At 48.2% G+C, this 27105-nt stretch overlaps 1 protein-coding gene across 1 annotated transcript in view; it reads right to left on the bottom strand.

Annotated features, from left to right (window-relative positions):
- Positions 1-27105, bottom strand: part of HSF5 (heat shock transcription factor 5) — an 886218-nt gene that overhangs the window by 744894 nt on the left and 114219 nt on the right. The window lies entirely within an intron of this gene.

Genomic DNA, 27105 nt, shown 5'->3' with positions numbered 1-27105 from the left:
CGTGCCAGTGTGGTCTTACCTGTACAAAAGAAATGGAGTGAAAAGGCAGCATTGCTTTGCTGAAAACTCCAAGATCTCCATTATAAAGGAAACGTTTCACCTTTAAAATAATGCTGCTGACACTATTCCCATCTGTTCTTCCTTAAATCACTGTGATTAATAAGGCCCTGCAATGCCCAATATCTCATTGTGCCTCAGCAAAACCAGGCATGATTTCTGAATGACAGGCTCTGTCAAACCAACTCTGAGAGAAATCAACAAGGAGCTGCACTTTTACTCGTACAGGAAAACATGTTCATTTCTTTACAAATGTATCAAAGCTCAAAAGAGTCTCCAGCTATCTGAGCCATGTCAGTTTCAAAGCTTCTGTACTTCAGATAAACTACTGCCTAGAAGAAAATAACAATTGCTGCAAGGCAATATTGGGAAGTCAGATGGCAAAATTGAATTTCAAAGGAAATGCTAGCAGTTTTCAACACATGTGTAAAAATGGGCTTTTGCAAAACTAAAGGAGAAAAATGCCTATTTAAAAAGTAAACTCTTGAATGAAAGCCTGCTTATTTAGTAATGTGAAGGGGTTTTGTTGCTGGTGAAAGTACATACATGGCCTATTTTATTCCAGAGGTTTGTTTTAATTCAGGACCAAAAATCAGAAAATAAAGGTTTTAAACTGCCTTGGCTGGATTTGCAAGCTGCCAAAAACAGGTTATTCCGGTTGGCAGAGTTAAAGCTTCCCCCTAGGAAAGGAGCCACACCATAACCTTCCAGGACACGCAAGTGATAATTGCTAGCTTGAAAAACTTTGAATGGACCAGGACAAAGAAAGTTTACACGCTCGTCAGACATTCGTCTGTGCTCCAGGCTGGGACAATGGAAGTCCTGGGACACTAACCTGTGAAGTGATGGGGGCCATAAAAGCTTGAATCAAACTGGGAACCCCCACCCCACACAGGGTTGAAGTGACAGTTGATGGCAGCTGAAAAAGAAAAGAAATGGTCCAGTGCAAGACAAAGGACTGCCCTTTTCCTCCAAAGACTATTTTATGAATACACTTTAAAGACTTTGTATCTCTGCAGCAAGAATTTGTAAAAATGTGAAAATGTTATAGTTTAAATATGATTTTATGGGCTTTTATTGAAGACATGGTAGAATTCACTGAAGCTTTGGGAACAGAAATGGCAAAGTATTGCGGATTACAAGAAAAGCATCCATGTTGTAAATGCAAATTTGTGTACATACATACCCGATGATAATCCACACATGTGTCTAAAGTTATAGAATTTTAGGCTGAATATTTAATACTGAAAATAACCAAAGATTATTAAAAGGACAAAACAATGTCTCACAGATTGCAGGATTGGACGGCTGGGCTCTGCATAAAATATGTAACCTGATTATGTCATTTATTAAGGTGCCACAACTGTACAAATGTGTAAATTCTTGTATGACAGATTTTTGGCAAAAAGGTCTGTGGGAAGTCTTTTTACATCATAAGATGCAACCTCCTGAACTGAGTCACATCCCAGGGGAGGCAATCAACATTGATTGTCTAATCCAGTTGTTCAGAGGCGGGCTTAGCTAAGCCGGCCCAGTAATATAGTCGATGATGTCACTATGCATTATAAATAAGAGTCCCAGACAAGACACTACACACACACACTGTTCCTGACGTTCCTGCGCTGCGTTCCTGCTCCATCCATCCAGATTCCAGATCCCAACTACAAGGCCAAAGCATTGCTGACCATACTCCAGGGCCCACTGCAAAACCCAAGCAGTGCTGATCCTATACCCAGCAAGGCCTCAATTCTGAAATCCCACTAAAATTCCCAAATAACCAAAGGGGAAAGCTGTGGTGTTTTTGGGAAGCATCCTAATACCCCTAACTGCATGCTCGCTGGCATCCTGCCAGCCAGCTGCCTTTAGCATCCAGTGACCAGAATTGCCAGTCCAGAAGTGCCATCTGGTGACCAGAACTGCCCAACTGTTTTCCAGGTGCGCTGCCGTGTAGTGACCAGAACCGTTGACGGTCCAAAGTCCCAAAACTAAAAAGTGGACTGTGAGTATAATCGCCACCCCATAGAAACCCATAGCATATCTTGTCTTTGTCCATATCTCACTCTCTAAGTCATCCTGTTCTTACTCTGCTAACTTGTTAAAACTGTTAGAATCATTCTTGCAACCCTGCCCTTAATTTCTAGTGCTAGCAACATCTCTTTAGTAATTTTGTCTTTTGTAATCCTAAACCATTAGTCCTATTTCGAGTGAACGCACTGGTTTCCGCCAGGGTTGGGCGCTGGGGAGACGGGGTTGAAGTTGCGAATCAACCCTGGCTCTTGCTGTGTCCATCTTTGATGGCCTAGCCTGAATATTCTAGTGTAAAGTAAAACTGTTCTTGTCACAACCGATTTCCTTTCCTATTTCACAGCTCCATTTTACTCAAAGCGCACCTTTTTATATCTTGCATAACTCATCCAATTTACCAGCTAGAGACTTAATTTCACTTCTAGAATATCCCTGGGATACACCTCTACACCCCAACCAAAACCGCACTCCTAATCATCCGTGTATTTCATCCGTTTTTATTAACAACCGTTTGGTTAATTTCAGGTGAGAATTGCAAAATTGCAAAGTTCACAACGTGTCATTTTGCTGCAATCTGTTTTAAACTTTCCACTCATTTTAGAACTGTATGCTTTTGGTAATCCATTCTTTGTAATTGTTAGTGTCTTTGCATTGTTGCTTTAGTGCGGACTCATATTTGCTTTAAGGTTTTTAACACAGATTCATTATTTATTTGTCCATTTCCGAGCGTCATTTCATAACATTGCAAGGGGTTTAAAATCCGTTTCTCTCTCTTATTTGGGGAGGGAGGTGAAATTTGAATTCCGTTTCCTGTTTCTTATTCCTATTTACCTGCTGCTTCTGTTTATCCACGCAGAATGGATTATTTGTGGGTTGAGGGAACATTGCCGGGGGAAATTCTAACTTGGGTGCTATCTTTCCTAAACCAAAAAGTGTTCTCATTGTAATTATCACCCCATTGGTGATTGCTGCCCCATATTAAAAGGTGTATGATTTCTTTCGAATTTTGAAATAAAAATTGTATTTTACCCAGGGTATTTGAAAAGGGGATGTGATATGAGTGGTGTACCATCTCAATATTGAATCTATAAACATAAAAATTTAAGCGTTTCAGTTGTGCTTTGCATACTAGGCCGAGACCAAGGTGTATGTCGCCTGATTGAAATCCTTAACAAATTACATAAGATTGATGCTTAAGAAAAGGCACAAGTTTTCATGCACAGGTCACCAGCGGGAGAATAAGGTCTGTAAGAAGACTTAATAGCTTGCTTAAAGAAGAAAATAGAGAAATTAAATGGACCCTAAAGAAAGGATGGTTGCAATGTCTATTACTGGCATTACATGCTTTATGAAATTGGACAGATTCAGGAAATCCATCTTGTTTCACACAAGAGTGACAAGGAGATGAATGAGGATACTTCTCACATCTCCAAAGAGAACTAGGAGTGATGCCCAGTGAACAGTAGAATTGTTAGGAAAGGAGCTACGTGTGTCTGTTATGTGTATTACTTCAAGTATCTCTGTCATTTCAGCTCCACTCAAGCGGCAAGGGTGTGGGGCAGCGCAGAACACAGAAGGAGATGTTACAACAACCAGGGATGCAAAATGTTGTGTTTCCAAACTTTTTCCCGGAAATCAGATCAAAGGTGGCATGATCGTTCCAGCTGCCCCTTTATAGCGAAGACACTATACCGTCTGCAGTCACTTTGTAAGACAGACGTGCTTGAACAATCCTTGATAAATGTAAAGATCCAGGCTGAAGAATCCACAGCACACCCACACCCATCGGAAGCACGCATCGGAAGCAAGCATCGCGAAAGAACCACAGCAAGTGCAGGCTATATCTATGGTGAGGAAGAAGGACGCAGAAGCAGTCAAGTAAAGACAAGGGCCCTCATTACGACCCTTGCGGAAATCGACCGACCGGACCGCCATAGCGTAAATAGCGTTTCCGCCATTGCACGACGGAGCAAAGTGCGGCTCATTCCGACCCATCGGGCACGAGCACCACGCCATGGCGGAAGTGCAAAGTCCGCGATGGCGGAAATGACCCCAAAACGGCCCACACCGCCGCCGTACGTCGCCCTAGGTGCAATTCCGCCACCCATCTTAGCGGTCACCGCAATGAGCGGCAACCGGAAAGTACCCTGACCGGAAATATACGCAAACGGAAGTAAAAACATGGTCCCGGAACGGGAAACATCACGCCGTACACCTATAAAAACACCATTTCCACACAACCATTAAAAACACTACCCTGAGACACATCCCAACCCGTCAGCCACCCTAGTGAAACCAAGAACAATGGGAAAAGTAGCGAAGAAAGCGTGCGACCGCAAGCGGCAGGTCCACTTCTCCCGTGAGGAACTCACCGTGCTCACAGAGACCCTCCAGGAGAATGCTGCCGCCGTCTTCTCCACGCAAATGACCAGGACGGCACTTGCGAACAAGAAGGCCATATGGGCCCTGGTGGCACAGCGGGTAAGTGCGGTGGGGACCGCACCCCGCAACCCACAGCAATGCAGAAAGCGATGGGACGACCTGCGGATCCGCGTCCGTAGCATACTTTCAGCCAACCGCAACATTGCCACAGCTACCGGTGGGGGATCGGAATCACCCATCAAGTTGACCCCCTGGGAAGAAATCTGTGCCTCCACCATTGGAATGGAGAGTATAGAGGGAGTCGGAGGGATGGAGAAAGGAGTGCAGACAACCGAAGAATCAGGTAGGTGCCCCAAATGAAACAATGCCAAAACCACAATGTCCAATAATGTGAAGTACCACGTGTCCACATAGTGCAACAGTAACACATGTCCAGGAGAACGGCCACATGCATAGGCCTGATAGCACACTTTAAAAGTCACATTAAATACATAAATAATTAAAAATCCTAAAAACACCCTCTACACGTGCAGCAGGCACACCCTAACTGCAGGCTGCAAAACAACTGCACCCTCACTCCACACACAAATGAAACCACCTCCAAGGCCCCAACCCAAATCACCCTCAGGTACCACCCCAATGCATGTGATACATTGCCATTCCAATTTCCGCAGACCCATTAATAACGTTCGCCCTCCTTTACTCCACCACAGGGTCCGATTCAAACGACGAGCTCCAGGACACCCCTACCAGCACACCTGCCAAGAGGGCCAGGACCAACGGCCAAAGACCCTCCACCTCAACTGCACGCATCAAGACACGGCAGCAGCACAAATCAAGTGGCAGCACACAGGAGGGGACTTCAACAGGCACCCCAGCAGCCAGCATGCCCACAACAGCACCACCACAGGTCCCCCCAATGGATGCCACAGTAGGCACTGCTTCTGGTGGCAGCAGCACCATAGGTGACACTGCATTAATGGCAGCATGCTCCGACACAGAAAACGGTGATCTCGATGTAGGATCCATCCATGACCTGTCTCAATCCCCCTGTTTGTTTCATCCCGTACACCATGAGGATACCACGCAGGGGCACCCACAAGACGACGACTGGCCATCCCCCACAAGCCCAGTGTCAAGGCAACATGAGGTGACCAGCCCCTCTGTGACACCACCGCAAATGGCCATGGGCCAGCAGAGGCAACAGTCCCTCGACCAGGTGATCGTGCAACAGCAGCAACTGGCCACGCTCCTCAAGGACCATGCTGATGAATGTGGGGGTACTAAGGCAGCCATAGAAACATCTACTGAGACACTTAGGGCAGAAATGGAGAGAAGCACCGAGAGCCTGAGAGAACAAATGGAGAGAAGCACCGAGAGCCTGAGGGGGGAACTGCATGCGACGTCCAAAGACGTATGTGCTGAACTTGCCGCTGTGCGCCGTGTGCTCACTGAGCTCTCACAAACCCTTAGGGACATGCATGGACGTGAGCAGGCAGATACATCATCCGTTGCAAGTTCCGTCCAGGGCAGCCCCCAACGTAGATCTGGGAGGAACCTGCGCTCCACAGGCAGGGGTGCCCCTGATACCCGGAGAGGGGGCTTGCAATAGCGTCTGCCCACTGACAATGAGCATCTTTGGACACTGGTGTTCGGGGGGGAGGTAGGAGGGTGGAGGGGGTGTGTTGGGCTTACTTGGGTGGCGGGTCGATAGGGTGTTTAACATGATATCACATATGCCATGAACAATGCACGATCATACAATGAGATGCGTGGACATTGATCTTTGTGTACGAGGCCATTATAGGCGTACAGTCCATATAGTGCATGTTCCAGACACACACAGTGCCACAAGTCCCGTGTCCATGTATCAGCCACCAGGCGTGAGTGCTAGAAGCATGCATCTATGATATGCTGACGAATGTCACGGCCCTCCTGTGCCTCGCAGACTCCTTGAGGTGCTGCCACATCCCCACCCTCATCATGACCATCTTCAGGTGCTTGCAGTTCTGCGTCAGGGGGCATGGGCACATTTCTACGTACGCACATGTTGTGTAGCATGACACTGCCATGACCATCTTTGCAACCTTCTCATGTCGGTACAGGAGTGCCCCGCCAGACCTGCTGAGGCAGCGGAAACGAGTCTTCAGTAGGCCGAATGCCTGTTCAATGACTACACGGGTACGTGAGTGGGCATGGTTGTAGTCCTCCTCATGCTGGTCCCGTGGGTTGCGGACTGGTGTAAGTAGCCATCTCTTCAGTGGATACCCGGCATCACCTGTATGTGGACAATGAAGGTATTATGAGGAATGCCATTGCTACGTACGCACCCCCCCCCTTCCTGCCAGGTCATTGCCGCATCACATACCCCACACTATCATGCTTGAAATGAGCCTCACCGAGTAGCCAGGATCTGTTCCCTGCGTGTCGCTCCATGTAGCGTGGTATAGTAGAGTTCCTCAAGACCATAGAATCATGGGTTGATCCTGGGAATCGGGCACAACAATGTGTAATGATCCTGTTCGAGTCACACACCATTTGTACATTCAGGGAATGAAATTGTTTTCGGTTGCGGTACTGGGCCTCCATGGCATGTGGGACAACCAATTCCACATGGGTGCAGTCGATGGCACCAATGCAACCCGGTATGCCGCCAAGTGCATGGAATCCCACTTTTGCGTTCGTAATATCCTGCTCCGAGCGTGGTAGAGAGATGTAGTCGTCTGCGTGCAGCAGGAGGGCATCGAGCACTTGCAATAGTGTCCGTGAGAACAGTGGCTGTGAAATGCCATGCAACTGTCCGACTGTGTGCTGGTAGGTGCCAGTGGCCAGGAAGTGTAGTACAGACACCACCTTCAGTAGGGGTGGGATGGCGGTTGGGCTATCTATCATGCTCACAAGGTCAGCGTGTGTCATGTCCACAATGGCGGTTATGGTGTCCCGGTCCAAACGGTAGAGGGTGTGGATCTGCTCATCAGTGAGGTTGAACGGATGTGCTCGGAGGCGTGGGATAGCGGGCTGCCTGCGTGGTGGTAGTGGCTGTGCTGGCGGCCCTTGCTGGCCCTGCCTTGCCCTCCTCCTCCTCCTCCTCCTGCGTCTCCTCCGTGCGGCCGGTTGTAGTCGGTGTTCGTCTTCTTCTTGAAGTTGGAGTACTTGCAGTGCTATCAGGTCCCCCAGGGCCAACATGGCTAGTCCTGCCGGTAGCATTTCGGAGTGGGTGTGGTTGTGGGAGGGGGTTGGGTGTGCAATTAATGTGTTTCCAGGCTGTATGGCCTCCACCTGTGGTGATTCATTCCACCTGTGCAAGCTGCTCTCCCCTTTGGGTGAGCACGTCCCGCACACAACGCTGCAATTCGACGAATGGCATCTTGCCATTACAATCATGTATTTGTACCCGATGGCAGTGTAACATTGGTTGATATGTTCATTCTGCTTTGGTCCCATTGTTTCACATACTATCTTTGCAGTCGCGAACAGACTTGTGAAGGGTCAGTGGAACGTAGTACTCGAGTAACGGTGGACCCTCATGCAACACTGCACCGAGGTTCACCGGCGGGCGGGGCGTCCCATTTGTGAGTGAAGGCAGTTGCCATTTTCACACACAGCCGCACTAGATAGATTAATTAGTGATTTCAAGCGGCCACAGATGCCTTTTCGGCGTGATGTTGCAAATGAGGAATTCGAAGGACGGCGCTTTCGGTTTTCAGCTAGCGGCGAGGAGATGCCCACAGGTCTGACTGCGAATATAACGTTCTATTGTTCATTGTCCTTGGGACAGGGGCCATGGCGAGGATGCAATGATTGATATGAATAGTATGGGATGCGCAATAGCGAAGTGGGCGATAAGGCCGGACGTTCCCAATTACATGTTGCTTCACAACACTGGAATTACGGGCTGGGGGAACAGTGCATTTTGCAGGCTGCATTACGCACAGACTCAATGGAAGTTTCACATGTCATGTGAGTATGGAAGCAGGCGTTTGTGATAGTGTTTTCACCTCGATATAGGTAGATATGATTCGCTAGTGGTTTTTGGTTGTTGATGATCCTTTGGAGTGGGCTAGCATGCATATGGCTGTGGATTTGGTGTGATCATTGAAGTGAGTAATTCAAATGTAGTTCTGATGGCCATTCTATTCTTTTTCATTTCGTTTGGGTGACAGGTATCTCCTCCCCTTTTTCCACTGCCATCTGTATGCCACTCCTGCAGATGGATTTTACTCCCGACACCTGCTGCTTCGTGTTAATCAGTGGAGCAGCATTACGATCTTATGGGACGATCGCCAATGGGCCACATGCCCTTACGCAGTACTAGTGGCTAGGAGCAACATTTCGGCCTTTCAGCTGGACTAGTGCCTCCCTAATGGGACGGCCCTGCGGGTCGAGGCGCTTCCATGTTGCCTTTTCGTACGAGAATGTAGCCCCTGTGTGCCATGAGGGTACAGGGCGTCACACAAGAAGTAGCTGGTCATTAATTGCGGATGCAGCCCACAATGGTGAAATGTATTTTGGAGTTCATGGCCTGATGGCTGTATGGGCTTGGTGATTTTGTTGTGCATTAAATTCCTATTCTGATATGAACCGTGTAGCATTATTCTTTGCAGGTGATGTGTCATATTCCTATTTGGGGAGCGATGTATTGTGAGGAGATCTGCATTGGGTTCCAGCTTCGGAGTATAGTTGCGTGGTACTGTGCTGGCGCGTTTGCCTACGAAGCCCAGTGAGGTCAGGGATGAGGGCTGCCAATGTGACTGTTTTGGTGATGTGATGCTCAGGGGCGGGGGAATGGCTTTTGTGTGACAGATGCCGGTCAGCCAGTTGGATTGGTGGTATGATGTGATTATCAGAATATGGCTGGTCACAGGTGCCTGTGTTTGCGTGCGTTTCTTGGAGGGAGACTGAGGTCATGTCCATTTGTGTGGCTTCTGTATTCGTGCCATCTGTGCCCTGCAGCTTCCATTGGCCCCTCTTGTGATTCATTTGTTCGTTGGCAGGCATGGATGACTTGTACATTTCACTGGTTGCATTGTGTGGCTTCATTGCACCTACGGGGAGTTGTACAATGTGGCCAGGGAGCGGTGTACAGGCACTCAGTAGGGCCGTTTACGGTTGGTTCGCGATGCCGTACTTCTCACCATGGCGGAATGGTACTTTCCGCCGTGCTTGATGGCGTTAGGTGCATGTCCGCTGGGGTCAGAATTCGCGTACCGTTGCACCATGGTGGTAATTGCGGTTTGGCATGGCGCGCGCGCGTACTTGGTGCAGTTAGCGTTGGTGTTCACTGCGGTGTCGCTAATGGCATCGTACTTTGCGGTGACGGGTCATAATCGCACCGAGCGCTATTCGATGGCGGTATTGCATTTCCGCCATCGTTTTTCGATTTCCGCAAGGGTCGTAATGAGGGCCAAAGAGTTTATTGAACTGTGGCTTAGTTCCAGGCACTTTTAGTTACTGAAAATAAGAGTTAAGGAAAATATTGGTTCTTGAGCCACATGAGCTTGTTTACATTGGACTGAGGCACACTTAAGCCTTGAGTAAACAGAAGAGTATGCCAGATTTGGAATTCTTGTTCAACGGTTGGAAAAGAGAGCAGTATCTCAATTCTTTTCTTACTGACTTTCTCTTTGGAGGTGCCTATGGTGGTGCCCAATGACAAAGTTTCACAGATCGGTCTTGCTTTTTTCGAGTTTGTACTGTGCGCATACCCAGCGTTGGTGGGGAGAACTACTAGCATTCCCATTGTCCTGCAAAATCCCAAAAATGTCACCATTGTGAGAAGATTGCTTATAGCTATCACTGAACAAATACTTCAGCTTCCTGAGTACAGTTGGGGAAATACAGATGCTCCTGTCACTGAATAATGCACATAGACTGGTCAGCCAATTTTCTATTACTTGATTGAAGAATGTCCACATGTTGCAGGGAGACAAACTGATGTCAGAACTTTCCTGAGAGACCCGAGAAATAATGCAGAGCTCAATCGAATATTGAGAGACATCATACACCAAGTGAATGAGTATTCCGAGAGAACCTTAAGGAATGAATGAGACTGTTGAGGAAGAAAATTAAAAGGTTCACTAATTGAGAAACCTTTTGTTTCATGCTGAAAGAAAAATCTTCATGTCATCTGGTCTGAAGCAGATTTGTGGCATCGATTGGAATTGGAGTATGTCATTGAAATAATCCTGCCAGCTGAAGTAGACCGAGGACATCCTGAATGAGACTTTTTGAGGAAGATATCCAGAGCCTACTTACTATAGTCCTTTAATTCTTGTTGGAGAGGCATCCACTTTTCGTCTAGCGAAAGGACGACTCTTTTCTATACATTAAGATATTACCAGAATATTGCATGATGTTGTCCCATTAAAAATACTTTTTCCTTCCTTAAACATAACATGTGCAGCATCAATAGCAATGTCATCATGACGCATCACGAGAGACTTCCACGTTGTGCACGAAGCCCATGGTGCAAGTTTTCGTACATGTGTGTTATCTATACCTGCATTATATTCATAGTGGTATTGCTTTCACTTACAATATGCACTGCAATTTGTTTGTACATGTGTGTTATCTATACCTGCATTATATTCATAGTGGTATTGCTTTCACTTACAATACGCACTGCAGTTTTTGTAGAGATGCATAAACATTCCTGTGTATTCTCCTGTGCACGAGAAGGATACAAATGTGGCAATTACTAGGCAGCTGAGACCTAAGGTTATTATTCCTACTTTAAAGGTACATATGAAAGCACATGTCCCTGTAATAGATAAACCTGAGTTACCGTTTGAAGAGAGGTCACGTCTGGAGATTATAGGAGACACTCTATGGCCCTCTCACACTGCTGCTAAGAAATGGCATTGAAGTAAACAAAGGCTTCTAGAACTTTCTCCTACACAGGTAGCACATGTGAATAGGCCTAGTCCACTGATGAATGGTTCTATGATTGGTCCAGTAAGAAGAACCTATGCTGACATACTTCATGACATGATTACACAGGCTCATTCAAGGAACATGAGGCCCATAAGAAATGCTAGGGAGAATGACCATGAGCTAAATGATTACCTGGAGAGTACAGCACATTTGGGGAATAATCTTTGATATCAGCATATGAGAGAAGCAGGAAGGAGGACCTCAAAGGAGGAATGCTTTGTATGTGCACTCCTGCCTTATAGCATTGGGAAGTCTAAGATCTTCATAGCTATTGAAATAGACGTCCAGGCACATTGTCTTTCACAGCTAGAACAAGAGGCCAGTTCATAGGTTGAGATGCCTATCTCAAATGGCAACTGAAAAGACGGTTCCAGATGAAGATGATGAACAAGATACAAAGACAAGAGTTAAGACACAGACAAAGAACCTTGTGATCAGATATGGAAAATCTGTAGTGAAAGGAGCAGAAATCAGACGAGAAGCAAACAGAAAACTTGAGGTTTCAGGGATATCTGCAGAAGAAAGTCATAGATGGAAAAACAGAGGCCAAATGCAGATTTGGGGATCGGTGCTATCACCAGATGAATGGGAAGGAGTGGTGATCTGCAGAGCCTGGGTAGTCATTGTTCGTTATCAACCAACTATTGACATAGTGCAGAATGGCTGTAAGCCTCTATGGCCAAGACTTGCTAAACTATTGACCTGGATCGAAGACAGAGGAGGACCCTTAAAAATAGTGCCTTTGGAAAGTTCAAAGCTGTGTTTCAGAAACAATGGCACAAGAAAAGTTGGAGAAAACCAGAAATGTGGGCGAATTTTTGATGTACCAGAAATTAAACTTGGAACAGCAGTAATAATGGATCATTATTGGGCTTGTGGATCCAAATCATATATGAAGCTGCCCAAAGTTTGGGGAAGAATATGCACCTTGGTGAAGTTTCATGTTCCTGCGTTGGTGATTCCTAAAAGTGACCTGAACATTGGTTTCCCGAAAGCAGATGCTCATCTGAGGAAGAGGAGATCTGTGGAGCTGATTCATCGAATAAAGAGAGAGAATTATTTCTATGACAAGTCAATAGAAGCTCAAAAACTACAAGTGGCAGCTTCAAAACAGAACTCTATCTAAGGTAGAGCAGTATAGATACTTGGGATTAATTGTTGCAGTTACAGTGTCAAATAAAATTAATGAACTAGAGAGATACAATAAACTTCAGACGCTTATGACAAGCGAAAATGCTAAAAGGGAAATTTGGGAAATTCACTATAAGTCATATAATGGCTTTTTACCAACAAAAGATCATTCCGATCATATTGTAGGGTACCAAGTGTTTAATTGTGGCAAGCACAAGCTGGCATAAATGTGAATCCCGGTTTTGGAAGGAGCTACTGATGTTACCAAAATCCGTCCCTCTGCCATTGATTAGACACGAATTAGGTTTATTATCCCTCGAAGTACAAGTGAAGTGCAAACAGGCTGCCACACTGAGAAAAAGTATTTTATGTCTAAAAGCCCTGAATCTTTTGGGAATCATGGCAAAACATCTGCTTGCTCGTGATCAGGACTTCACCAAACGTTGGTGTAAATATGTACTGCACGCATTGGCTAATGCATCAATAACGTTGGATTTATTCCTTGAGAATCCTGATCAAGCGAAAGCCAAATTATACCAATATGATTGGATTGTAAATCGGAATCTATGTTTTAGTTATATTGACTTTAAATCCAATCCATTTGCACATAAGCACTTTCGAAGTATGGCAGACTATCTTTCCAAATTCCCTAGCCCTCAAATGCGTAATCTATATCTAAGGTTCAGGTTGAATCTGTGGCCAACACGTGAAATTCTGGTGAGAAGAAGGATGATCTCAAATGAGTTGGAATATTGTTGCTTTTGTAGTACCAAATTCAGCAAGGAAAATTTAGAACATGTTTTAACTAAGTGCCCTAACCTAATAGAACTGAGGAGTAGATACTTCAGTGATGATTTTGTAAGTTCATGTAACAACATGGAACCAAAGGTAGTGTGGCACCTTTTATTTAATGACGGAAAGTTAACGGTTCGTATAGCAATCATTCATTTTTTATTGAGTATTTTTCCAGACATAATATCATTTTGATTGATCCCTGATTTTAGAGGGTGATTGCGGTGAGCTGTGGACATTTTATGGTGTATTCCTTGCATGAATTATGAACTATGAATTATGATTTACACTTGCATGAACTATGAAAAGTATGAGTTACGATTTGCAAGATGTCATAAATGTTTATAATAATGAAATTATGATGATGTAAACAAAATATGAAAGGATGATTTTATTATCCAATACAAATAAAAATAAAAATGTTTAAAAAATAGAAGCTTTCAACTCTATTCCGTATGAACACAGACTGTTCAGCCAGACTTCATCAGTGTTCACGATAATTTTCATGCCTAGTATCCAGGTTGGAGCAAATACTAAATGGTTACAGATAACCAGATGTGAATTGCTGCAGACGATCAATACAACCATAAAGGGATTCAATGCTATCAAGGAGGAGCTTAGAGCCATCAGACTGATGACTCTTCAGAACAGATACGTCGTTGACATGATCACAGCTATGGACGGAGGTGTTTTTGCAAAAATCGGAGAATCATGTTGCACATTCATACCTTCTCACGATGATGAGAATGGCACCTTGATTGAGGCCATAAGGATGTTAACAAAGCTACACATCCAGATAATAGATGAAGGAGAAGACAGTGCTGATGATTTACCAGGTTAGTCACCGTAGTGACCACCTTACTCCTAGTCCATAGTCCCGTTTCCTCCATACTTGTGGGACATCTCTCCGTCCTGTGGGACGAGACTGGAGCACTTTGTAAAAAGCATCCACATTTTTTTCCAAAATGTGTCCCTCCTCTCTTTCCTGCGCGGGGCCCGGCACGCGGCCGTAACCCCGTCCACCCTGGCTCCGCCCCGCGCATCGCCCATCAGTCCTTTTCTATCGCCAGGTCAAAGACCCATTAGCAATAACAGAGAAACCTTATTAGAGGGGACGGCGGGCGGGCGTATGGAGGAAAGGGGACTATGGACTAGGAGTAAGGTGGTCTCTACGGTGAGTAACCTGGTACTACTCCTACGTCCCGTCCCCTTTCCTCCATACTTGTGGGAGATTCCCACGCACTCCTTACAGGAACTACCGGTGGATGGAAATACCCCTTACTGAAACAGGTTCTTCAGCACAGCCTGACCAAACTGATCGTCAGCTCTGGAGCTCATGTCGAGATAGTAATGCTTACAGAAAGCAGATGGGGAGGCCCAAGTAGCTGCCCTAGCGATTGTCTCCCAGGGGACATATTTCTGAAAAGCAACGGCGGCTGCCTTGCCCCGCAACACGTGTGCATGGATACCCTTAGGAGCTTTCAGCCCTTGGGCGGTGAAAGACTCCGTGATGCAGGCGGCGATCCACCTAGAAATAGTTGCCTTAGACGCCGGCTTGCCCTGAGGGTTACCGAAGGTCACAAAAAGTTGAGAAGAACTCCTAAGCTCGGAAGTCCTGTCCAGGTAGAACTTAAGAGCTCTTCGGACATCAAGACAGTGTAGAACCCTTTCAGCCTCTGGGGCAGGGTTCGGAAAAAAGACTGGATGGGAGACCGACTGATTCAGATGGAATTCGGTCACCACCTTCGGTAGAAAAGCTGGGTTTGACCGAAGGACTACCTTGTCCTTGTGAAAGACCAAGAAAGGATACTCCACCAACAATGCCTGGAGCTCACTCACTCTCCTTGCTGACGTAACGGCGACCAGAAAGGACACTTTCCAAGACAAGTACTTGAGGTCCACCATAGCCATTGGTTCAAAGGGTTTATGGCACAGCGCCGTCAGGACTACATTTAGATCCCATGGCGGGTACGGATTACGAACCAGAGGGTAGAGGCGTGTCAAGCCAGCAAAATGCCTCTTCACCACTGGGTTAGTTAGAGAATAAGAACACAGGTCTGTAGAATGGTAAGCGGAAACCGCTGAGAGATAAGCCCTGCATGACAGAACATGAACCCCTGACTCTGCTAGGGAGGACACGAAGGACAGCACCGTGTCAATCGTGGCCACCCTCGGATCCAACTTCTTCTCCAAACACCAATGACAGAACCTGAGCCATTTACTCTTGTACTGACATCTGGTCAAGGGTTTCCTGGCTGCATGGATAATGTGCATGTTATCCGCAGACAAACGCAGATGCTCTAAAAACTTGAACTCAGGCACCATGCCGCCAAGCTGATCGATTGTGGGGAGGGGTGCCACATCTGTTGTTCCCCTTGGCGAAGAAGATCGAGAGTTACTGGTAACCTGATCGGCGGATACACCGACAGGTGTTGAAGTTCTGAGAACCAAAACCTGGCCGGCCACCACGGGGCTATGAGTAGAAGGAAACAGTTTGCCGAGTTCTTCAACTTCCAAATTGCACGGTGAACTAGAGGCAGAGGCGGGAAGGCGTAAGCTATCATGTTGTGCCATAGAATCTCGAGAGCATCCCCCAGAGAGGAGGCTCCCAGCCCCCCTCTGGAGGCATACTGAGGAAGCTTCTTGTTCACCGCCGTAGCGAAGAGGTCCACCTACGGTGTGCACCAGCGCTAGAAAATCCATGAGAGGACCTCTGCCTTCAATTCCCACTCGTAGCTGACCACTGTCCGCAGGCTGAGGGCATCCGCTGTGACATTCAGCTGGCCCGGGATGTGCACTGCAAGCAGCCAGACACCATGAAGCAAGGCCTACTCCCAAATCTCGATGGACAGGTCCACGAGGGGGGGGGAGACTTTGTTCCCCCTTGCTTGTTTATGTAATACATTGACACCACATTGTCCGTTCTTATGCGGACCACCTTGTTGACAATGAGCGGTCTGAACGCCCAGAGCGCTAGGAAGATCGCCAGAAACTCCAAATGATTTATGTGCAGGAGCTTGTCCTGAGGTGACCAGCGGTCCGAGACCTGAAGAAGATCTAACGTTGCACCCCACACTAGAAGGGAGGAGTCCGTCGTGATCGTCACCATGGGTACCGGGTCCTGAAACCCCGCGCCCCCAGACAGATTGCTGACAGATGACCACCAATCCAGGTCCACTCTCATGGAATCCGGAATCATTATCCGCATGGAATCCGGATCCACTGCCTGACGCCATGTCATGTCTCATTTTGAGACGAGCAAGAGGAAGAGCCAGTACACACGAGGCCATGAGACCCAGAAGCCTCTGGAACCACCAGGCCAACATGCTCTCCGACTGCGCAAACATCTGACACGTGGCTAACAGATCCACCATTCTGTCCTCGGTCAGATACACTCTGCAGTCGATCGTGTTCCAACGAAAACCCAGGAAGATCAGGTCCTGTGAGACCGTCATGGAGGATTTCCGCCAGTTCACTGACAACCCAAGATGGAACAGGAGCTGAAGGAGAGACTGGAGGTTGCCCGCTGCTGCCAGCGAACAAGGGCTGCGTAAGAATCAGTCGTCCAAATAAGGATACACATGGATACCCTGGAGACAAAGATAGGCCGCAATCACCGACATCATCTTCGTGAAGACACGCAGCGCCGAGCTGAGGCCAAAAGGAAGCACCCGAAACTGGAAGTGCTCCTCTCCCAAAGAGAAGCAGAGATATTTCCTGTGTGGATTCCAAATCAGGATATGCATATATGCATCCTGAAGATCCACAACGCTGAGCCAATCGCCCATCTGTAAGGAGGAGCGTATCTGGCTGGGTGTGATCATCTTGAATTTCTCTTGGGGTAGGAAAAGATTGAACTGGGAAAGGTCTAGGATGGTGCGCAGGCCAGCCTTATTGGGTTTGGGCACCGTAAACAGCCGTGAGTAGAAGCCCTCCCCTCGCTCCCCAAGGGGAATGGGTTCCACAGCTCTGAGGTCCAGAAGTTTCTGAACTTCGGCCTTGAGGGAGGGTGAGACCGACAGCTGAAAAGGAGGGTTGAGGGGTGGGGTAGGGGGTAAAGGTAAGCGGAAGCCCGCTCGAGTGACTGACAAGACCCATCTGTCTTCTGTGATGGTCTGCCATGCCTCTCAATGAGACGCAATGCATCCTCCCACCAGGGTTCGTGCGAGCGTGGAAAACCCTCATTTGGCAGGTTTATCGGTGGCGGTGCCACCTGAACCTGATGAGGAGGCTGAGGAGCAGGAGAAAAACCGCTCTTGTCTACGGCGGTTATTCCCCGCAGGAGTATCCACTCTGCGAGATTTGCGGTCGAGGAAGTCCCTAAAACCAGAGGAGGGTCGACTTTGCGTCAACGGTCTCTGGGATTTGAAAGGAGCTTTGACCAGAACAGACAATGATTTAGCTGTCTGAGTGCTATCCTTGGTCTTGGTGAGCTCTACATCAGTAGTAGAATGAAAAAGCTCCTTACCATCAAATGGAAGGTCCAAAACCTTGTCTTGCACTTCCTTAGAAAATTTAGTGGCATGCAGCCACACCTGCCGTGAGGTATCAACCCCAAGCATCAGGCCCCGAGCCGAGGTGTCTACGTGATGAGCCGCAGCCTCCAGGAGATCCTGGGCCAAGACCCTGGCATCGGAAAGGCCTCCTTTGAAGTCTTCCAACTTCTTGACTGGGATGTGCTCCTCAAACTCAGACAGACCTTTCCACATCCGCATGTTAGCTCCCGCCAATATCAACTCAGCGTTGGCCTGCCTGAGCTGCAAGGCTGAGTTTGCAAAGATTTTCCTCCCTAGGGAGTCCAGGAGCTTGTCCTCCTTTCCCAAGTCCTGAGTAGCCGTCGTGGAAGAGGATGCTGCAGGTCTGGATTGCAACGTAGCCGCAGCCACCACTGTGGAGAAGGGAGGCGAACAAGACGACAAGGCCACCTCTTCCAAAGAATGCAGCCTGTACCTCGCGTCAATCTTCTTATTGACAAAAAGTCCCGAATGTGGCTTTTCCCAGACTCTTCTGACCTCGGCCAGAACGTCCTTCTGCAGGAACAGGCCGGTACGCTCCAAGGGTGACAGGGTGAACGCCCCAGAAAGCACGCCCTCCTGGGGAGCGTGTGCCTCGGGCACCAGAAAATCTAAGAAACTCATCATGTCCAGTACCCGGTCATGAAAGGCTCGGATAGAGCGGGGAAGGTCCTCGTTGTCCTGATCGCCTTGAGGGTCATCTGACAGGTCAGGATCCTGCTGAGCCGTGTCAGGCACTGCCTTGTGCACTGGGGACAATGGAGGCACAGGCAGAAGAGCCGGGGGAGGCACCACGGGCAAGGGAGGCGCCGGCGGGACCACCGGAGGAAGGGGTGGAGCCGGAGGCGCAGTTGGACATATCTCCTTGAAAAGACCTTTGAAATATTCCCTCATGGGGTCGGTGCGCATAAGCGCTGGAAATGTACCGAAAAAGGCATCCTCAGGAGATTGCTTCGGAACCTGAGGGGGCCTCTTATGAGGTGGACAAATCCAGGGACGTAACGGGGAAGGGTGCCACACCGACGTATCCACATAAATCAAAGAAGCCGCCCCCGCGGGCAACGAAACATTGTGCGGAAGAGGTATCCGGGCGTTCCAATCATAAACCGGCCAGTAAGGATGCGCACAAGGGACCTTAGTTTCACCCAAGGGACTGAGCCCTATACCAGAGGCCGATGGCGTAATTGAGGCGTAGCACCTAAAATGGCTGCCGTGGTCGTGGCGGGAACGGGCGCCATTTTGTCCTCATCTGAGGGGAACTGCGGCACGTGAGGAAGTGAGGCAGGGGTCCCCGTCGATGGATCAGGGGTCTTAATCTTAGCCTTAACATAAGGAACCTCGGCCGAGCCGGTACTATGAGGCCTGGAATGTTTTTGTGACATACCAACCGCCAACTGAGCCTTCGAAGGATGGACCTCGGCACTGCCGGTAAAAGAAGAACTTTGCTTCTTTGCCCCCTCAACAGATCTGGTATCACCACAAGAGCGGGAACGGTGAGCAACCGCTTTCACCGACAAAGCCTTGTCCGGCCTCTCAGAACTGTTGGTAGCTTTAGCCTTTGAACGAGGGACTGTAACGCTCACCTGATTCCCGCAGAGGCGCCGGTCTTGACTGGGTGAATGCCGTATCTTCAAAGGTGATGTGTAACACACGGTTGGCTCTTTGGGCTGGACCTCTGTGCACTGTATGTCTGACTCGAAGAGTAAGATGTCTGCAGATAGAAAATATGGGATTAATGAACTGGGGTTATTGGGTGCCTCTCTCCTCTTCCCTTTCTCTTCTCCTGTAGAACCCCAAAGGTTACCCTCACCTTAGGTAAGTGAACGCCGAGCTCTCCATCTGCCTCGGGGCAGGGTGCCGTAACCAGTTTCTTCACTGGATAAGGGTGCAGGCCTCTTGACCTCAGAGGACTGCTGTCCGTCGTTAACTGCACGAACGGTAAGCTCTGGGCACTTCAAATGTCTTAAAAGTCTTTTGTAATGATATCTCTTGTTTTGCAGGGTTCCGGCGATGGCGGATGGCGGGCTGATGAGAGTTGAGGATCGAACCCGCGTGAGGAATAGAAGCGCCTGGAAGCACGTAAGTAAGCGCTTGTAGCCTGCTTCACGATGCGCACTAACTGTCCCTTTTATCTTGCAGGTACAAGTTCGGAGCTTTAGAGAAGCTGAAGGGTGCTGGAATACCCACTGGATTCGGCGTGGGAAGGAGTAATGGCACGTGAGTAATAAAGTTGCCCAATGTCTTTAAACGCACCTTCTTTTGTCTTTCAGATGTGGGATGCAGCGCCGAAGGCCTCCGGAGCGTGCGAAGAGCTGGTAAGCTTTTGTCTTTCAGATGCCGGAATGCAGTGCGAAGACCTCCGGAGCATGCGAAGAGTAGGTAAGCCTTTGTCTTTCAGATGCCGGAATGCAGCGCGAGGCGTTGGTGACAGCCGATGGACCAGGTAAGAGATGCGCTGCCACTGAAGACCGTAGTGCTAACCTGTTCTTTCTTTGTCTTTACAGGTGCTGCTGAAGACTGGATTCCAGGATGGTAAGCCTTTGTTCCCTTAGGCCCAGGATCAGAAGCAGAAGACACGATGAAAGTTCTGCTGCAGAGAATGCAGAATAACGCAAAGCAAGATTCATCCATCGGGTGTGGTTTAAATAGCCTCCTGTAGTGCTTAGGTGTCTCCTTCCACAGCCACGCCTAAGAAAAGAGTTCCTGCTTTCCAGAAGAGTTCCAGTGTTCTGAACCTAGGGAGTGGCTCCTGCCCCACCCAACAGGAAAAGTAGTCCCAAACAGAAGAGGATCAGGGGTTCAACTGGCAGGTAAGTAAGCAGCATGGTCTGCTGCAGGTAAGTCCACCCAAGCACTGGGACTGGGCATCTTTATGAGCCTGGTGCCACTGGCGCCAGGACAGGGTCCAAAAGGTCCCAATTGGGACTGGCTGGCACTCGGAACCGGGGTTATGGGTCTGCTTCCAAGGGAGTCGGGCAAGTCCTGATCTTTTGGAAGCAGAGATCATGACAGCACCCCCCCTCAAGGCCCCTCCCAAACCGGGCTTCTCCGGGGGTTTGGGCTTGTTAGGAAATGTTCGATGAAATCTTTTGATTAGACGAGGCGCGTGGACATATTCTGCAGGTTCCCAGGATCTTTCTTGGGGACCGTAGCCTTTCCAGTCAATCAGGTAAAATAGTTTAGATTTGGAGATCTTGGAATCCAGGATGCTTTTGACTTCAAACTCGAGTTCTCCATCAACTAGAATAGGTTTTGGAGATGTAGTTAGTCGGGTTTGAGGTTGCACAGGTTTTAATAGAGAGACGTGGAAGACCGGATGTATCTTCATGTGAGGGGGCAAGTCCAACTTGACCGCTACTGGATTTACTATGGTAGTGATGGAATAGGGACCAAAGTATCTTGGGTTGAATGTGCGTGGTCCTTTTAGAGGTAGATATTTGGTGGATAACCAGACTTGATCTCCTACTTGATATTGGGGGGCTTCCTTCCGATGTTGGTCTGCTCCTTTCTTGTATTGTTCTTTAGCCCTTTGAAGGTGAGAAACGGCTTCCTTAAAGGCTTGGGTGATTGTAGAATGCAGGTGGTCTACTGCTGGTGTTCCAAGATCTTGGAGTGGATCCAACTCCGAGGTTCGAGGGTGACTACCATATAAAAGAAAAAACGGGGTCTTCCCAGTTCCCGAGTGGACAGAGTTATTGTAGGCATATTCGGCTATCCAAAGGATATCTTTCCAAGTTTTTTCAGTTTGTTGTAGCATGCAGCGCAAATACTGTTCCAGAGTTTGATTGGTCCTCTCGGTTTGTCCGTCGGTTTGAGGGTGGTGGCTGGTCGAAAGTCTCACATCAATTTGAGCCGACCGACAGCAACTTCGCCAAAAATGAGAAATAAATTGACTACCTCGATCCGAAATTAGAACTGAAGGAAAACCGTGCAGTCGGACGATGTTTTCGAGAAATTCTCGGGCCAGAGTTGCTGCTGTTGGTAAGCCTTTGAGTGGAATGAAATGCGCCATCTTGGAGAATAGGTCCACGATTACTAGGATCGTATTGTATCCGGAGCATGGAGGTAGATCAGTGATGAAGTCCATAGAAAGCGTATGCCAAGGGCGAGGCGGGATGTCAATAGGGCGTAAGAGGCCGGCTGGTTTTTCCTTTTGACTCTTGTTTTGGGCGCATATTCCACAGGACATTATAAAGTCTCTGATATCTTTTTTCCAAGACGGCCACCAGAAGTAGCGCTTGATCTTTTCCGAGGTCTTGGTCATACCGGGATGTCCTTCCATTAAAGAATCGTGATAACAAGAGATTACCTTTTTCTGTAAATCTGTGCTGGGCAGGTATAACCGTTCTTGGAAATATAATAGGTTGTCCTTCACCGTAAAGTCCTTTCCCTGCAGATGCCAATTCTGTATGTCTGCTGGAGTTACCAGTAGCCTGGCTTTATCCTTAACTTCCTCTATGGATTGTGTGGCGATTACACCTAGAATTCTTTGTTCGGGAATGATAGGTACAGGTTTAGGATTGATCAAATGTTCTTCCACTCCCATCCGAGAAAGGGCATCAGCTTTACCGTTTTTTGTACCAGGTCGATAGGTAATTATGAAGTCAAACTCGGCAAAGAATAGTGCCCAACGGAGTTGCCTAGAGGATTGAGCTTTTGCGGTTTTCAAATATTGCAGGTTTCGGTGATCTGTAATCACAGTAACGGTGTGTCGGGCCCCCAGAAGATAATGCCACCAAGCCTTAAAGGCGGACTTGATAGCTAGAAGTTCCTTATCAGTAATAGTGTAATTGATTTCAGGAGGCGAGAATTTGCGGGACCAAAATGCCACGGGATGCAACTGATTGGTTACTGGGTCCTTTTGTGATAGAACTGCCCCCATGGCAAGGCTCGAAGCATCAGTTTCAACGATGTAGGGGAGTTCTCGGCGAGGATGTTTTAAGATCGGTGCAGAGATAAATCTAGTCTTCAAATTCTGGAAAGCTTGTTCCGCCTCGGTAGACCATTCAAAGCGTTTGTTTTTCTTTAACAAGGCGGTGATGGGCTGGACTATTCGAGAGAATTTGGGGATAAACCTGCGGTAAAAGTTAGCGAAGCCTAACATGCTTTGAACACCTTTTACGGAGGATGGCGATGGCCATTTGAGAATTGCATCGACCTTCTTTGAATCCATACGCACTCCGCTAGGTGATAATATGAATCCCAAGAATTCAACTTCAGTCACGTTGAAAACACATTTTTCCAACTTAGCGAAAAGTTTGTGTTGACGCAATCTCTCGAGGACCATTTTCACGTGTTTCCGATGTTCAGTTTCCGATGAAGAATAAACGAGGATGTCGTCAATGTAAACAACAACACACACACCTATGAGCTCTCTGAGGACATTGTTCATAAAATATTGAAAGGCGGCCGGGGCATTGCAAAGTCCGAAGGGCATGACCTGATATTCAAATAGCCCATACTTGGTGCGGAAGGCCGTCTTCCATTCATCGCCCTCTTTTACTCGTACCAAGTGGTAGGCTCCTCTAAGATCCAGCTTTGTATATATGCATGCTTTTCTGACTTGGTCCAGGAGTTCAGGGATCAAAGGTAACGGATATCTATTCTTAACGGTGATCTGGTTCAGGGCGCGATAATCTATACAAGTTCTAAGGTCCCCTTCTTTTTTTGGAACGAAGAACAAAGCTGAGGAAGCAGGGGACTTGGAAGGACGAATAAACCCATTCGCTAGGTATTGATCCAGGTATTGTCGGAGGTGAAGATTCTCAGGCTCGGTGAGGGCATAAATTCTACTACAAGGAGGAGTAGATCCAGGTATCAGGTCTATCTGGCAGTCATAAGACCTATGAGGAGGTAGAGAGTTAGCCTGATCCTTCCGGAAAACATCTTGGAATTCTAGGTATTCAGGAGGTAACTGAGGAGCCTCCGAGGAAATTGCTGCCAGTGCAACACCAGGTCGAGGGTGACAAGTGGAGACACATTCTGGAAACTGAACCGTTCTTGCTCGCCAATCGATCTTAGGATTGTGCTTCTCTAACCAAGGAATTCCTAGAATAATCTGGAACTGGGGGGCCTTGATCACATCGAACACGATCTTCTCATGGTGTCCATCTTGACTTACTAGCGTCACTTCTTGGGTGGTATGCGTTACTGGTCCGGAGGCTATCTCCGTACCATCCACCGTAGTAATGACGTCCTTTACAGCCTTTGGACAAAGAGTCAGATTCATCCTCAAAACCATTTCATGATCCACATAATTGCCGATGGCACCGCTGTCGACGTAAGCTTCAATCGCATGTAATCGATCCGGATGTTCAGGGCTAATGAGGACCATAGGTATCACGAAATGCGAGGTCACGGAACTGGTTTTAACGCTCGGCAAGAGGACCTCTATTCTTGTCGGGCGAGGTTGTTTCCCTGCTCAGAATTTGTGACCCTGGTAACTGCAGCTCCTACTGCCTTCTTGGCTGCTTTCACCGGACAGTCTCGAAGAAAGTGCCCCGAGTTTCCGCAATAGAGGCATAATTGCAGCTGTTTTCTCCTTTCCCGCTCCTTTTGTGTTAGTGGTCCTTTCAGGCCCCCTATTTGCATGGGTTCCCCGGAGTCTACTCCTTTGGTAGGAGTTGGTGGTTTGGAAAATACTCGAGCATCAAACTTGGAACGATCGGCCTTCCTGTTCTGCAGTCTGTGGTCAATTTGAACGACTAAGTCAATATAGTCCGAACAGTCTTCCGGGGGATTCACTACTTGGGCTAACACATCTTTGAGCTCTCCACGTAGACCTCTATAAAACAGCGTAATCCTTTTGTCCTCAGGCCATCGAGTTTCCACTATCAGTCTGTTGAAAGACGGAATATAAGCCAAAAGGTCTTGATTACCCTGTCGCAATGAAAGGAGCTCATTGTCCAAGGCCTGCCCCTGTGAATGTCTTGCAAACAGTTTTTCCATACTGAGCTGAAAAGCTCGAAAATCATGGAGAACCGGATCATCTTGATTAACTAGAGGGATCGACCAGTCTGCCGCATTGCCACTAAGGTACGAAAGCACGAAAGCTACCTTAGCTTGATCAGTTGGAAAGGCTGCTGGCCGGCATAAGAAGTGCAACCGGCACTGATTAATAAATACTGCAAACCTCTTTGGGTCACCAGAAAATCGTTCGGGCGGAGTCAGAGGTACATTCCCAGGTAGGTTGATCTGCACTGGGTTCGTAGAGGATGTTGAAGGAAGATTTGCCCCTGATGCGGGTAACAGAGTTTGTCCGGCTCGTGACTGTAGCAATTGTCTAGCGAGATCGTCTGTTCGCTCATTGGAAATAATCAGTTCCCTTCTTAGAGCATTAGTTTCCTGACGGGCTGCATGCACTTCTGCTCTTAGTTCCCCAAGTAACTGGGCTAGCTGGTCGGTATCCGAGGTTTCCATAGCGCCTGGGTGGGAGTTTTGCAATAGGCTTTGCGTTCTGTAACGCTCACCTGATTCCCACAGAGGCGCCGGTCTTGACTGGGTGAATGCCGTATCTTCAAAGGTGATGTGTAACACACGGTTGGCTCTTTGGGCTGGACCTCTGTGCACTGTATGTCTGACTCGAAGAGTAAGATGTCTGCAGATAGAAAATATGGGATTAATGAACTGGGGTTATTGGGTGCCTCTCTCCTCTTCCCTTTCTCTTCTCCTGTAGAACCCCAAAGGTTAACACCCTCACCTTAGGTAAGTGAACGCCGAGCTCTCCATCTGCCTCGGGGCAGGGTGCCGTAACCAGTTTCTTCACTGGATAAGGGTGCAGGCCTCTTGACCTCAGAGGACTGCTGTCCGTCGTTAACTGCACGAACGGTAAGCTCTGGGCACTTCAAATGTCTTAAAAGTCTTTTGTAATGATATCTCTTGTTTTGCAGGGTTCCGGCGATGGCGGATGGCGGGCTGATGAGAGTTGAGGATCGAACCCGCGTGAGGAATAGAAGCGCCTGGAAGCACGTAAGTAAGCGCTTGTAGCCTGCTTCACGATGCGCACTAACTGTCCCTTTTATCTTGCAGGTACAAGTTCGGAGCTTTAGAGAAGCTGAAGGGTGCTGGAATACCCACTGGATTCGGCGTGGGAAGGAGTAATGGCACGTGAGTAATAAAGTTGCCCAATGTCTTTAAACGCACCTTCTTTTGTCTTTCAGATGCGGGATGCAGCGCCGAAGGCCTCCGGAGCGTGCGAAGAGCTGGTAAGCTTTTGTCTTTCAGATGCCGGAATGCAGTGCGAAGACGTTCGGAGCATGCGAAGAGTAGGTAAGCCTTTGTCTTTCAGATGCCGGAATGCAGCGTGAGGCGTTGGTGACAGCCGTTGGACCAGGTAAGAGATGCGCTGCAACTGAAGACCGTAGTGCTAACCTGTTCTTTCTTTGTCTTTACAGGTGCTGCTGAAGACTGGATTCCAGGATGGTAAGCCTTTGTTCCCTTAGGCCCAGGATCAGAAGCAGAAGACACGATGAGCGTTCTGTTGCAGAGAATGCAGAATAACGCAAAGCAAGATTCATCCATCGGGTGTGGTTTAAATAGCCTCCTGTAGTGCTTAGGTGTCTCCTTCCACAGCCACGCCTAAGAAAAGAGTTCCTGCTTTCCAGAAGAGTTCCAGTGTTCTGAACCTAGGGAGTGGCTCCTGCCCCACCCAACAGGAAAAGTAGTCCCGAACAGAAGAGGATCAGGGGTTCAACTGGCAGGTAAGTAAGCAGCATGGTCTGCTGCAGGTAAGTCCACCCAAGCATTATGAGCCGGCGCTTCCAGCGCTGGGACTGGGCATCTTTATGAGCCTGGTGCCACTGGCGCCAGGACAGGGTCCAAAAGGTCCCAATTGGGACTGGCTGGCACTCGGAACCGGGGTTATGGGTCTGCTTCCAAGGGAGTCGGGCAAGTCGTGATCTTTTGGAAGCAGAGATCGTGACAGGGACCTCGGAACCAGGACCGGCAACAGCCGTAACAACCAGCCCAGCCAAGGCCTCAGGGCGCACCCCGGTCTTGTTTTTGAGGGAAGCAGACAGAGAGGCCTCAGAGCGAGCTCCGGTACCACAGGAGGGGCCTCTGAGCGTATTCTGGTGTTCACAGGCCCCTTACGGAGACCCTCGGAGAAAACTCCGGTAGAATTATTATTAGGCCCAACAGGCACCTCAGGACGAACCCCGGTGACAGAGCGATCAACGCCCCTCCTGGACTGAGAGGAACCCAGAAAGGTATGCCCCGTCCGGGGTGCTCTGAAAAGTAAAGAACTTACCTGCCGTTTCTTCTTCTCGTCGAT

The sequence above is a fragment of the Ambystoma mexicanum genome, chromosome 9 (genome assembly GCF_040938575.1).
Source record: "Ambystoma mexicanum isolate Mex_15411 chromosome 9, UKY_AmexF1_1, whole genome shotgun sequence".
NCBI classification, from domain to species: Eukaryota; Metazoa; Chordata; class Amphibia; order Caudata; family Ambystomatidae; genus Ambystoma; species Ambystoma mexicanum.
The sequence above is the reverse complement of the archived record's forward strand: the minus strand, read 5'-3'. Positions and strand labels throughout refer to the sequence as shown.